Source organism: Rattus norvegicus, chromosome Y (assembly GCF_036323735.1).
Source record: "Rattus norvegicus strain BN/NHsdMcwi chromosome Y, GRCr8, whole genome shotgun sequence".
NCBI lineage: Eukaryota > Metazoa > Chordata > Mammalia > Rodentia > Muridae > Rattus > Rattus norvegicus.
In genome coordinates, this window is record NC_086040.1 from 52,037,698 (window position 1) to 52,051,918 (window position 14,221).

The 14,221-nt window shown below is 42.0% G+C and overlaps 1 long non-coding RNA gene across 2 annotated transcripts in view; it reads right to left on the minus strand.

The window, feature by feature from the left end:
* The window catches only part of LOC134484296 (uncharacterized), a 40,654-nt gene extending 29,864 nt beyond the window's left edge, over positions 1-10,790 (minus strand). The window contains exons 1-2 of one of the 2 annotated variants that reach the window (XR_010061705.1): positions 10,588-10,769; positions 7,526-7,737 (exon numbers count right to left, since the gene is read on the minus strand). This is a non-coding gene — a long non-coding RNA (uncharacterized LOC134484296). Of the gene's footprint in view, positions 1-7,525; positions 7,738-10,587 lie in introns of those variants that run through there. The other variant, XR_010061706.1, reaches the window with a different exon arrangement.
* Between the last annotated feature and the right edge of the window lie 3,431 nt (positions 10,791-14,221).

Sequence of the window (14,221 nt, forward strand, 5' to 3'; positions counted from 1 at the left end):
TTTACAAATGGTGAATGCATTCCAAAATTAGTTACACTTTCCTTAAATTTCCTTAATTCTAACACATCCATGGGTTGCCATTCAAATTCTTCATAACCCTGTGGATGATCATCTTTTGGAGGCTTTTGTTCTACAATAACTGGATAGACGAAAGTTTGTTTCCTAATAACCTTAGTTTGGCTTTCCCTAATTTTATCTTCAGTCTCTACCTGAGTTTTTTCTTTAATTGTAATTTTAAATTCCTCTCTAAAAGTCTGTACCCATGCTTCACATTTCTCCTTCTGTCTTCCCCCTTGTCCCTTGAGTTCTTGAATTCTCTGTTCAAGGATATGCTTCCACACTTTGAATTTTTCTTTATATTGTACTTCTAATAATTTGTTGTCCATGTTCTTTTGATTGATTAATTTTAAAAGTTATTCTCCAAGTCTTGCTTCCAAACCTCATTACTTTCTCTCTGCTGTTCAGTATGACTTGTGAGCTGTTGTATGTTCTGTTCTAACATCCTTTCTAGTTCCTGTCTACCACTTTTATTTTCATCTTTCTGTCTCTTATTCTGATGTATAATTTCAGTTCTAGTGTTTCTTCTAGGCTACTTTGCCAAGATTTAATTTTCTCTTTCTGTTTTTCATGTCGTTCCATAATTACCTGTATCTTCTCTTCTAAGCCCTGCTTCCATAATTTTAGCTTCTCTTTATGTTGTAATTCTGATATTGCAACCTCTGCCTTATTTTGATTTGCTAGTTTTAGTAAGTTATCCTCTAGACTTTGTTTCCAGATTCTATCTCTATTTTCCTGCTGTTCAATTTGATCTTTGAGTTGTCGAATTCTTTTTTCTAGTGTCTCTTCTAGCTCCTGTTGCCAAAACTTAAGCTTATCTCTCTGTTGTTCAGAGTCATCTATATATCTCAGAAATTTCTGTTCTAGCATTACTTGTAATTTCTTTCCTAATGCTAGAAATTTGCTATTTAGGGCCCTGTCTTTTGAGAAGATATAGGAAATCAGAAGAATGAATATTGCAATACCGGTCAATGATAAAGTGTCTTTTTCCTCAAAATTCACAACCGTCAGACCAATCAAAATATCATTCCATAAGGCCCAAAAGATATTCATTGTGTTTCTCTTCTTTAAGTATCAAAAAGTTATATATCTCTCTTACATCAAAGTAGTATCTGATCCGAAGCCGTTTGTACCTTTTTTTCCCTCTGCTTCAGAACACGTGCAGTCCCCTCGATTCTTCCTAGACCCCTCAGACCCAGTCTTCAACTTCTAATCCACCAGTACTCATGCCTAGATCTCTATCAGAGCCCTATTCTGGGGGTGAGAGGGAAGTAAACTTGCATCTCAGGTTAGTTGAGTTCTAATGGATACGTTGAGCGCCAGTTGTTGCAGTTTCCTCTCCAACCAGAATCGGCCCGTACAAAGAAAACACAACTCAATTAATGTGAAAACAATCCAGCATCTAGATTGGGCAGATCCACCCTACACTGTCCTATTCCTAGCTCCCAAATCCCTCATCCCTTGCACCTTTTATTTGCAGGTCTCCAGCTTTTCCTTCTCCCATGACGACCCTCTCCTCGCTCCTTTCCTTTTCCTCCCCTGAGTCCTCTAACTTTTTCTCAGTTCCACATCATGTCGCTAAACTCTCGCTCTCCCACTTATCTTCATTCCTCCTCTCCCAACACTCTCAACTGTCCAATCCTCTCCCTCCTCCTCAGGTTCTACTGGCTCAACTGTCACCAACTGTCGTCTCTCACCCTATTCTCTGAACCTCTTCCCCTCTCGCTCCCGACTCCTCCATCTGCCCAAATCTTGCACTCTTGCCTTCATTTTACAAATTCAGAGAGAAATCCAAGGCAAACCACAATGGAAAAGTAAGCTTTTTAGACTCTACAACAAATTAAAACTTAGCTTATTGACTAAGTAACAGCAATTCACTTTGCAAAACACTGGCTGTGAGTTTATCTTCAAAGTCAACTTCCTACAAACTTTTCCGGCTTGGAACGAACAGAATTCGCCAAGAATGTTCCATTCAGAATGGAAAATGCATGTTTTGTCCATACAAAAAAGTCTGCTTTATACCTTCTAGAACCAATTAAAACTAAGCTTATTCGCCAATTAACAGCAATTCACATTGCAAATCACTAGCTGTGTGTTTATCTTCAAAGTCAAGTTCCTACAAGCTTTCCCCCTTGGAACAAACAGAATTCACCAAAGAATGAGAGATTCAGACTGTTAAACGCATGTTTTGTCCATATAGAAAAGTCTGCTTTTTACCATCTAGAACCACGTAAACTAAGCTTATTGGCCAAGTAACAGCAATTCACTTTGCAAAACACTAGCTGTGTGTTTATCTTCAAAGTCAACTTCCTACAAGCCTTTCCCACTTGGAATGAACACGATTCGCAAAAGAATGGTCAATTCAGACTGGGAAAGGAAACCCAGGTTTTGTCCATAAAAAAACGTAGGCTTTTTACCGTCTAGAACCACGTAAAACTAAGCTTACTGGCCATGTATCAGCCCTTCACTTTGCAAAACATTAGCTGTGTGTTTATCTTCAAAGTCAACTTCCTATAAGCTTTTCCCGCTTGGAAAGAACAGAATTCACCTTAGAATGTCTGATTCAGAATGGGAAATGCAAGTTTTGCCTATATACAAAAATATGCTTTATCTGTCTAGAACCACTTAAAATTAAGCTTATTGAACAAGTAACAGCACTTCACTTTGCAAAACACTAGCTGTGTGTTTACCTTGAAAGTCAACTTCCTACAGGCTTTTCCCACTTGGAGAGAACAGAATTCGCCAAAGAGTTAGAGATTCAGACTGGGAAACCCATGTTTTGGCTATATTGAAATTCTTCTTTTTACCCTCTCGACCACTTAAAACTAAGCTTATTCACCTAGTAACAGCAATTCACTTTGCAAAACACTAACTGTGTGTTTATCTTTAAAGTCAACTTCTTACAAGCCTTTCCCGCTTGGAACGAACCGAATTTGTCAAATAATGTTCGATTCAGACTGGGAACGGAAACCCATTTTTTGTCCATATAGAAAAGTATGATTTTTACCATCTGGAACTACTTAAAATTACGTACATTTGCCAAGTTACAGCAATTCACTTTACAAAACACTAGCTGTGTGTTTATCTTCAAAGTCAACTTCCTACAAGCTTTTCCTGCTTGGATGAGCAGATTTCACCAAAGAATGAGAGATTCAGACTAGGAAAACCATGTTTTGTCTATAATGAAAAGTCTGCTTTTTACCCTCTAGGACCACTTAAAATCAAGCTATTGGCCAAGTAACAGCAATTCACTTTGCAAAACACTAGCTGTGTGTTTATCTTCAAAGTCAACTTACTACAAGCTTTTCCTGCTTGGAACGAACAGAATTCGCCAAAGAATGTGAGATTCAGTCTGCTAAAAATATGTTTTGTCTATATAGAAAAGTATGCATTCTACCATCTATAACCACTTAAAACTAAGGTTATTCAACAAGTAATACCAATTTAGTTTGCGAAACACTAGCTGTGTGTTTATCTTCAAGATCCTTTGTATTACTGGGTATGTAGAAAGATATTGTGTAAATTTTTTTTTGGCATGAAATATATTAGTTTCTCTATCTGTGTTAATTGAGACTTTTTCTGGATACAGTAGCCAGGGCTGGCATTTGTGTTCTCTTAGTGTCTGTATGACATCTGTCCAGGATCTTCTGGCTTTCATAGTCTCTGGTGAGAAATCTGGTGTAATTCTGATTAGTTTGCCATTATATGTTATTTCATCTTTTCCCTTACTGTTGTTAATATTTTTATTTGTTTTGTGCATTTTGTGTTTTGACTATTATGTGATGGGAGGATTTTCTTTTCTGGTCCAATCTATTTGGAGTTCTGTAGGCTTTGTGTATGTTTATGGGCATCTCTTTCTTCAGATTAGGGAAGTTTTCTTCCTTAATTTTGTTGAAGATATTACTGTCCCTTGACATTGTCAGTCTTCACTCTCTTCTATACCTGTTATCCTTGGTTTGATCTTCTTATTGTATCATTGATTTCCTGTTTTGGGCTAGGAGCTTCTTCTGTTTTCCATTATCTTTCACAGTTGTGTCAATGTTTTCTATGGAATCTTCTGCTCCTTAGGTTATATCTTCTATCTCTTTTACCCTGTTGGTGACGCTCACATCTATGACTCCTGGTCTCTTTCCTAGGTTTTCCATCTCCAGGGTTGTCTTCCTTTGTGCTTTCTTTATTGTTTCTATTTCCATTATAACTCCTGGATGGTTTTTTTCATTTCTTTCTCCTGTTTTGTTGTTTTTTCAGTAGTTCTTTAAGGTATCTTTTTGTTCCCTCTTTATGGGATTCTACTTGTTTACTTCTGTATTTTCTGTTGTCCTGTATTTTCATAAGGAAGTCATTTATGACCTTCTTAACATCCTCCATCGTCATGATGAAATGTGAAGTTAAATCTAGAGCTAGCTTTTCTGATTTGTTTAGAAATCCAGTGTTTGTTTTGATGGGAGAATTGGGATCTGATTAGCCCAAGTAGTCTTGATTTTTGTTGCTTGTGTTCCTGTGCTTGCCTCCCTCCATCAGGTTGTCTCTGGAGTTAGCTTGTCTTGCTCTTTCTGACTGTGGCTTGACCATCCAGTAGGCCTGTGTGTCAGGACCACTGTAGACCTGTTTTCCTGTTTTCTTTTACCCAGTTATGGGAACAGAGTATTTTGCTCTCAGGCATGTAGTTTCTCCTGTTCATGGGCTTTCAGCTATCCCTGTGGGCAGGAACCAGAAGGAAATTCCCATACCTCTCCTAGGTCTCTCTGTTGGAGGGGAGGGGGCACAGATGGCACAAAATGTTTTCCTCTTGTGTCTGGAATCTGGGCAGAGAGTAGTCTCCTCTGGTTTCCCAGGAGTGTCTGCTTCTCTGAAGGTCTATTTCCCCCACCCTCAGGATATGGGTACAGGGAGCTGTTTGACCAGTTCAGTTCTGATCCAAGAAAAGTCAGGAACATGGTGGTCCTGCAGCTTCATTCCTCCTATATTCCTGTGTTCAGAGGCACTATGCAGTATTGTCTTGGGCCAGAGATGTTGGCAATGCTGGGCAGCAGTGTCAGTCTCTGTGCCTTGTACACTCTGTTTTGCCCACACTCCTGGGTGATCGGCTCTCTCTCCCACAGCGTCTAGGATCTGGGAGCTCTGGGCCGGGATCAGGGAGGTTCAGGAGTCAGCTAGAAAATGGAAGGGCCTGGTCCAAGAGGAGTCCTGCCTTTGTGTGTCCTGAGTCCACCAGTCCGCTCACTTCGAGCAGAAAAGTTGGATTCACCTCTGGTCTCAGGTCTGAACTTGCTCATTGGGCTGACTTTCAGCTTTCCATGAGGGCTGCAACCAGAAATGTCCTGCCCCTACTGCTCCTAGGTCCCTATGCACAGGAGGCCCAGATGGAGCTAGGTGTTTTTTTTCTTGAGTCAGGAATGAGTTTTCAGGGGATTCTGCCCCTCTGATGGTCTAAGACTTACCCACCCCACACGAGATTTGGGTGTAGAATACTGTTTGAACCAGTTCCGATGCAGGGGCAGTTTGGACTGCAGGGCACCTGAAGCTTGAGTGTTCCTATATCCATGTGTCCAGAGGCACTATGCAGTTTCCTCTTGGGCTAAGGATGTGTGCACTGGTGGGCAGAAGTGGCAGTCTCTCCTTCCCTGAGGTCTCAGTATTGCCCACTCTTCTGGGTGATCAGCTCTCTGTCCCACAGTGTTTCCAAAGGAGTTTCAAATGTTCATTCCCTATCCTACAGGTATCCAGTCTTTCCAATTCTCCTCCATAGTGTGTTGGACAAGACCCCTCTGATCAAGGGGAGGTACAACAGGCCCCATCAGACAAAGAGGGCTGCAAAACTTCTTCTCTTAAAAGTAATGTCAGTGATTTCTCATGTTCCACAAATGGTTTAAATCCTGCCCCCTCTCCACATGAAACTTTAATACCTAAGCCAGCTGCCAAAGCAGGGCAGAGAGCTACGTCCACTCACAAATACAGGCAAAGATGTCCTCCATCTCCACCAAAGTGCCTTATGCAATCTGCCTCATGTAAAATGAGTTTGAAACCTGATTCTGCTGATGAAGGGGATTTCAGAACTTCCCTTTAAACCAAGTGGACCTTCAACGTCCTCCACGATTAAAACTGTGATTAAATCATCACTTATGGTCCAAGAGGGACAAAATAGAGTCGCAAATCCCCAGGCGAACCTCATAATACACATACCAGCCCAAGCAGAGACAAACCTTTCTTCATGTACACCATTAGATCAAGGACCATTGCCAATTTTAGAAGTGACTCTTGAGAGTTCCACACCCGCACAAGATGTGGTAGAAATTTCTGAGTCCTCCCAAGGAACTCTTGTGCCTTCTGCACATAAAAAAATATGATCTAGCACCCTCACCATCTCCCCCAGTACTTCCAATGTCCCTATACAACAGAGAATTATTCAAATATTCTCTACCACCAAAAAGGACCCTCCTGACTTGTCATCAGGCCCAAAAGAGGCAAGTTTATCACAACACACAGTCAATGAGCCATGCAGACTTCATATTTGAACAAAGTGCAGAGAAGATACAACATCCCCTACCTACTCAGGGGACTCTAGGTCATTCTGTCATGTAAGGAGAGGCTCCAAAATTTTCCACATATACATCAGAGATGCTAGAAATTCCCAAAATGAGCAGGATTCTCTGAGTAGTGCTCTATCTCATAAAGAGACTGTTGGACGAGAAACATCTACAAAAGGAGTTTTACCCACAGCCACATCTTTAGAAATGGCTTGTGGATGTGACACATGTACAAAAGATGTTCTAGGACATATTCCATCTGTAGAGAAGGTTATGGATCCAACCATATGTGAACGTGGTGTAGGGGAACATGAAATGCAAACACCAGTGTCTGTAGCATCCTCGACATCTGAGGAAAGGGATTCCTTGGATTCCATTTGTGCAAAAGAATGCATATGACCTCCGCAAAATTCACAGGAGGCTATAGGAATTTCTTAATCTCCTCAAGATCAGCCATCTTCCCCAAATACAGAAGATGCTACACACTCTTCCAAATATGCACAAAGTGTTTCCAGTCCTTCTTTATATCCACAAGCAGACCCAGAACATCTGCCAAATACCTCAAAGGCTCTGGATTTTACCTTATCTCCTGAAGGGGCCTTGGAAGCCATTTTGTCTATCAAGCAGGCTAGGGAACCTGACACTTCTATACGAAAGTCTCTTTCAATTTCTCCAGCAGAAGAAATTTTTCTTGGAACTTCCACAATTACACAACGATGTCTAGAAACATCCTTATGTGCTCATGAGGCTCTCAGACCTTTCACATAACTCCATGATGCTCTAGGAGAGGTCACATCTTCAGAGGTAGCTCTAATACCTACTCCCGTTTCTGACATTACAGTCAGGATTTCTACACATATACACGGTACATTAGGACCTTCCTCATCTGAGAAGGATGTCTTAGGATCTACTGCATCTGAACAGCATGCTTTACAATTATCCACATCTACCCAAGTAGATTTATTTCACATGTCCACTCTGGGGAGAAATAGTAGACATTCTCCCTCTACCAAAGTATACCACAGTCATCCAGTTTCTAAAAACACAGGGTTAAGATTTGATCCTTCTGATGGTGTCTTGAGAAGTTTCTCCTCTAAGGAGGACAGTTTCAACCTTCCACCTTCTGCCCAAAGGGATCTTGTGCCATATTCTTCTGCAAAAGAGACACCAAAAGTTACAATTACTCCTCAGGTGAGTCCCACACCTTCTCCATCTGTCCAAAGGGCATTGAAATTTTCCAAAAATGAAGAAGGTATTGTGGAAAGTTGCCAATCCTTACAGGGGCATGCTGCACATTCCATATTGTCCCAAGATGCTCAAGTAACTCCTCCTTCTACCAAAAAGGCATGTTCACCATCTGCCCTAGGATTTCAGGGAATTTCTTCACCCCTCTCTAGGGCTCCAGAAAGTGTTCTCCATGCTCAAAGTGATTTGTCATTGTGAAAATTAGACTTCAAAAATACAAAACAATTTTTATATTCCCAAAGGTCTGAGGGATAGTCCACATCGAAAAAAAAATCATTTAGACCTGTGCCATTAGTCCAAGTATATCAGAAAAATTCCATGTCTTCTAAAGCATATAAAAATCAATCTGGCTCTAGCACTCTTCCTGGGAAACACAGGACAATCGAAATCTAAAAAGTTGTATCTAGAAACTTTACCGTTTGCCCAAAGGTCTTTAGGATGTTCAGCAAGTTCTCCAAGAGCTCGGTGAACCTAGAGAACAAAAGAACTAAAGCCATCTGCCCAGGGTGTTTTCACAAGAACCACATTATTTCTTCTTTTCTTTTATGCCAAGACAGATGTCCAGCTTCTTCTTCCCATCTCTGATCTCTTCATCCTATTTGTTCTCCCTGCCAAATGGCTCTTTACTCTGAATTAGAGGCCAATTAGTAAACCCTAGTGGTACTGAAGGAATATCTGAGAGGCAGTTGCAGTCAGGACAACACTTGTTACCTCACAGAAGAAGCTAGGGCTCTCCAGGATACAAGAGACTTTTCATGGAGGGCCTAATGATGATGTCACTGAGAACCGCCATGGCCTCCCTCTAAACAGCTTTCCTTACATTGACCAGATTCAAGGGTTCCCTTTCCAGGAGTGTCTCCTGTGACACAGTGGAAAACTTTACGTACTACATCTCTCTAAAGCTAGAGACTTCTCTCTGCTTCATTAGTGGTCACATGCTCTGAATGGAGAAAGTTAGTCAGGGGTTTGGCATAGGTAGAAAAGATCTAGGAACATGGAGAGAAGGAGATTCTTCTGAAGATTCATGTTATTCCCAGGTCCAATCCTGTGACATAAAGTTCAATTCGCTAGGTGTTCTCATTTTCCCAGGTGCCAGTATTTTCTCTACAGACCTTTAATGGAGTGAATATTTTGCTACATTTTCTGATTGTACATTCATTCACAGGGGACATTTTATATGTTCCTGCATGCGTACTAAAAAATTTCATTTTTCCAATTCCATTTTTTGCAATGAATATGGCTACAAACGGGGCCCAGATATAGAGCGAATATAACAGTGTAAATATTGTGTAACTCCTTCAAATGATAAACTCCCAAATCCTCATTTTATCCATAAAGTAGCAGACATCAGTTAAGCAAAGGACAACATGGAGTATAAAATATGGTTCTGTAGTTCTATTAGATATCAGTTCTCTAATATCGACCTTCCTGTGATCCCAGGGAAAGACTTGAGGTTTTTGGATGTTTTACCATGATTCTTTCTTCAGGACAAACATCAGTTTCTGGGTGATGGTCAGCAACAAGAGTGGCTTGAGGTCCAGTGAAACCTCAACATCCATAGGTTATAAGAAAAGGAGGGAGTCTATTTGGAATTGTCATTTGTGGATACTATATTCTTGACCTAGTTACACAGAATCCTAGTAAATATTCCATCAAAATTCTTAGTAGTAGGAGCCACCAAAAGCATATATATATATATATATATATATATATATATATATATATATATATATATATAGTCACCAAAACTAGATAGGATTGTTGAAGCTAAGAAGAGCATGCTGCCAGGAACTGGACATAGATCTTTCATGAGAGACACAGCTAGAGCATGTCAAATACAGAAGTGAATGCTAGTGGCAAACCAGGGAACTGAAAATGGACCTCATGTTTGTAATTGTTTAGAAAAGATTACAAGAGCTGAATGGACTTTCAACCCCATAAGAACAGCAATTCATCTAAGCAGAGCTTTCTGGTACTAAACCAATATTCAAAGACTGTGTATGGACAGGCCTATGGCTTCAACTCCATTGGTAGAAGAGGATGGCCTTGTTGGGCCCTAATGGAAGGAGAAGCCCGTGCTCCTCCCTAGGTTTGCCTCCCAGTTCAAGGGAATGTCACGGTGCAGTAACGGGGGTTATAGAAGAAGGTTAGTGGGACTGTTTAAGGATCTCAGGGACAGGAACCTGGGAAAGGAAATAACATTTGAAATGTAAATATAAAAATATTCAATAGAAAAAGCAATAAAATTTGCTAAAAAATAAAAAAATGGGAGAAAAAAGAAAAGTTAACTGCCAGCTAATCACACCTATTGGCTCAGAAATCTAAAGGGTCACTGTCAGGGAATGGTAGTCATAGTAATACTAGTGGAAAGACTGATATTATGAAGTTTCAAATAGAAGCACTTCTCTCTCCCAGATATCAGTCTCAGACCCAAACTGCACTATAGGAATCCAAATCAAGGAGAAGTTTACACTGAGCTGAGGACACAATACTTGTCTTTTCCTTCTTCCTTAGGACCTTTCTTTCTGGGAAAAAATATAAAAGCCATGAGCTCTCAAGAATCAACTGGGCCCTTTCCAACACCTGGCTTTTGGAATAACGAAATTAATGATATAAACTCTCCGACTTCAAGAAACCATAACAAGCAGGGATGTTCAGATGCTTCTGGGAGGCTCTCAGTTCCTGATTCCCATATGTTGAAGGCTCAGATAAAGGCTATCTCTTCAGCAAACCCACTCAACCCCTAACCAGGACTCACCAAGCTTTCCAATGGACCAAGTATTTCTTCCTTTTTTATACAAATACAGAAGGCCAGCTTCCTTCTCACCATCACTGTTCTCTTTACTCTCTTTCTTCTCACTCCCAAATGGCTGTTTACTTTGATTTAGAGCCAATTAGTAAACTCTAGAGGTACTGAAGGAATATCTGAGAGGGAGTTGCTGTCACCATGACACTAGTGACATCACAGAAGAAGCTCGGGCTCTCCAGGTTACAAGAGATTTTTCAGGCAGGACCTAATGATGATGTCACTGAGAACCGCCATGGCCTACCTGCTGAACAGCTTTCCTTACATTGACCAGATTCGAGAGTGCCTTTTCCAGGAGAGTCTCCTGTGACACAGTGGAAACCTTTATGTACTCCATCTCTCTAAATCTAGAGACTTCTCTCTGCTTCACTAGTGGTTACATGTTCTGAATGGAGAAAGTTATTCATGGGCTTAGCATGGGTAGAAAAGGTTTAGGAACATGGAGTGTAGTAGATTCTTCTAGAGAATATTTTTATTCTGTATGTCACACGTTTTTTCCTGCTGACATACAGTTCAATTTTCTAGGTTTTCTCTGTTTCCCAAAGTATAGTATTTTCCCTACAGACCTTTAATTTAATGAATATTGTATTTCCATTTCTTATTGTAAATTCCTTGCAAAGCGACTGTAGGCAGCTGTGACATGCCAGGCCTCAAAGTTGGTGCTGGTTTCGGCCTTCCACCCTCCCAACGGTGAGCTCTCCTTGTAGTAAACTAGTCCTTATTTGGCTATGCCTACCTGGCCTGCTGGCTTCTGCATAGTGACAGCGTATCTGCATGACCCCCATGGCTTTATAGGATTGGCCAGCACTAGCTTTTTAAGTGTGGTGGGGGATTCCCTGGGGTCAGAAGATTGTATCAAGGTTCCTGAGTAAAACTGCTTGAAGAAGACCTTCACTATTCGTGTCTTCCTTGCTGGTCGTGGTTGGGCTTGGCAAGTGGTAGCCCATATAGGGACCTCCTGAAATCAGAACTTCTTGCAGTCAGGGCAGCGCTGGAACATTCCCAAGGTAATATAGGACCATAAGGACCTTGGGAGATAAGTGGCTATAAATTCTCAGGGTAGTTAACAAGAAAGTTCTCAGTAGCAGCGAACCGAAATTAGGAAGAGGCCTGGTGAATTTAGCCGTAGAAGCGTAGAAAATTTTTGTCATGAGGAACTCACAGTCTCATCCAATTTTTCTGGCTCTTCAAGAGCTATTTGAGCATAAGAAACTAAAAATAAAAAGGAGCACCTTAGAGAGTTTATTGAGCGAATGCAAAGTCATTGCCCCCTGGTTCGCAGTCTCGGATAATCTTACTGTGGCAAGTTGGGAAAAACTAGGGAAAGACCTTGATTTTGCCTGGGAACAGGGGACTCTAAGAACTGGGGTCCATCCAGTGTGGCGCTTAGTGTGTAGTTGCCTTGAGGATCAAAAATGTTTTCAGGCAAATATAGAGAAGGGACAAGCTGCCCTAGAAATGCTTCAAGAGGAGAGGTCAGAAAAGCAGTGAAGCACAAAGGAGACAGACTCAGAAAAGACAGATACAGAGGAAGAAACAGACGAAACATATTCAGAAGAAGAAAAGGAAAAAGCCTAAAATGGTGGAGGAACTTCCTGGGTGGTTCCTCTCAGCTCCTCCTCCCTGCAAAGTTGTAGAGGAAGGGAGTAGAGTTTTGGGTGCAGGGCGCCCTCCTGTGGTGAACAACGGTACTGAGCATGCGCAGGCTTTGCACCTGGTATCAGTTGGCTGATAATATGCTAATGAGGGAGCAGCACAATACCAATAAGGTAATTCATGCTCCACCAATCCCTGAAGGACACTTAGCATAGCCTCAGCTGCTGTCTATATAAGCCGAGCATTCTTGCTGCTTGAGGCCCCCCTGTCCCTGTTCAAGGGAGCTGTACAGTAAAGGCTTGTTCGGAGAAGAATCCTGTTGCCACGCGTCGTTCTTGCTGGTGAGACATTGGGCATGCGAAAACCGGGTAGTACATTCTGCCAAGAAGTGTGGAAGCCAGTCCACACAGAACTGCATCTGGCCTATCCTGTTTATGTGGATGCTAATCAACAAAGGTATCATGTGCCTTTAGACTTTAAGGTGATCAAGTCCCTGATGGTATCAGTAGGACATATGGCATTATGGCCTCACTTACCATACCTCAGGTTAAGGTCTTACACAGATTTTGCGTGACTCCTAGTGATTGGATTAAACTTGCTCGGGCCTGTCTTAGTCTGGTACAGTATTTGGACTGGAGAGCTTTTCTTATTGACTTTGCCAATGAACACGCTGCCGCTAACTTGGTAGCGAGGGGGGGGGGCGGCCAGGCTGCCTGGGATAGAGATACGCTGCTGGGTCAGGGACGCTTTGCCAATGCTCAGACAGGGTATCCAGGACAGGTTTACCAGCAGATTAATGAAATTGAAACAAAGGCATGGACATCCTTACCTAATAAGGGAGAAGGGAGTGCAAACCTCATCAAGATCCTTCAAGGACCTATGGAGCCATTCTCTGACTTTGTAGCCTGATTAGTGGAAGCAGCGGGGAAAGTCTTAGGCTACCCCGATACTGCTAGGCCCTTGATTAAAGAGTTGGCCTATGAACAGTCACAAAGGAATGTCGAGCCGCTATCATTCCTTACAAGAATAAGGGACTTGAGGCTTGGATGAAGGTCTGTAGAGAAATAGGGGGACCTGTGACTAATGCTGGACTCGCGGCTGCACTTATGCAGATGACGCAGAGAAAAGGAGGTAGCTCAGGAGTGTGTGTTAAGTGTGGTCAGCTGGGGCGCCTAAAAAGGCAATGTCCAGACAGGAGAAGTCTATTCAGTACAGGAAGTGGCCAATGCCCAAGGCAACAAGGGCTGTGCCCCAAGTGCAAGGAGGTGAACCATTGGGCTCATGAGTGCTACTTGGTAAAAGACATCAATGGGCAGCCTCTAATCACCGGTTTTGGTGAACAACGTCAAAAAAATGGACAGGTGGGTCCACGACCCCAGGGCCCACAAATATATGGGGCAGTCGAGAATCAGGATGTAGAACAGAGTCATGAGAGACCGCCGTCCCTTCTCCATTCAAGGGGCCAAGGGGAGCCACTAAGGGTTCCACAGGACTGGAACTCTTCTCCACTGTCAGATTCATACTACCTCCTTGGATGGGGGTCCAGTTGACAGAAACTGATTTTAAAGGACCCCCTGAACTTGGCACATTAGGGTTTCTTATAGGGAGATCATCTACAGCTTTAAAAGGACTACATGTCCATCCAGGAGTTATTGACCCAGATTATACAGGGGTTGTCAAGATCATGTTAGAATCACTGAAAGGGATTTGTGCCATTTCCCCTGGGGACCGAATAGCGCAACGATTACTTTGCCTAGCCATCATGGAAGATTTGCAGCCCAGTCTAGAAAGAGGGGAGAGAATGGTTTCAGTTCCACAGACTCCAACCCTACATTTTTAGGCTTGGGTTTAAACCAACGCCCAATATTGGAGCTACGGGGATATGGTAAACGCATCCTAGGACTGTTGAATACAGCGGCCAATAGAAGTATAATAACTAAGAAAGATTGACCTTCTGGACAGCCGGTACAGTCCTCATCTCAAACATTAC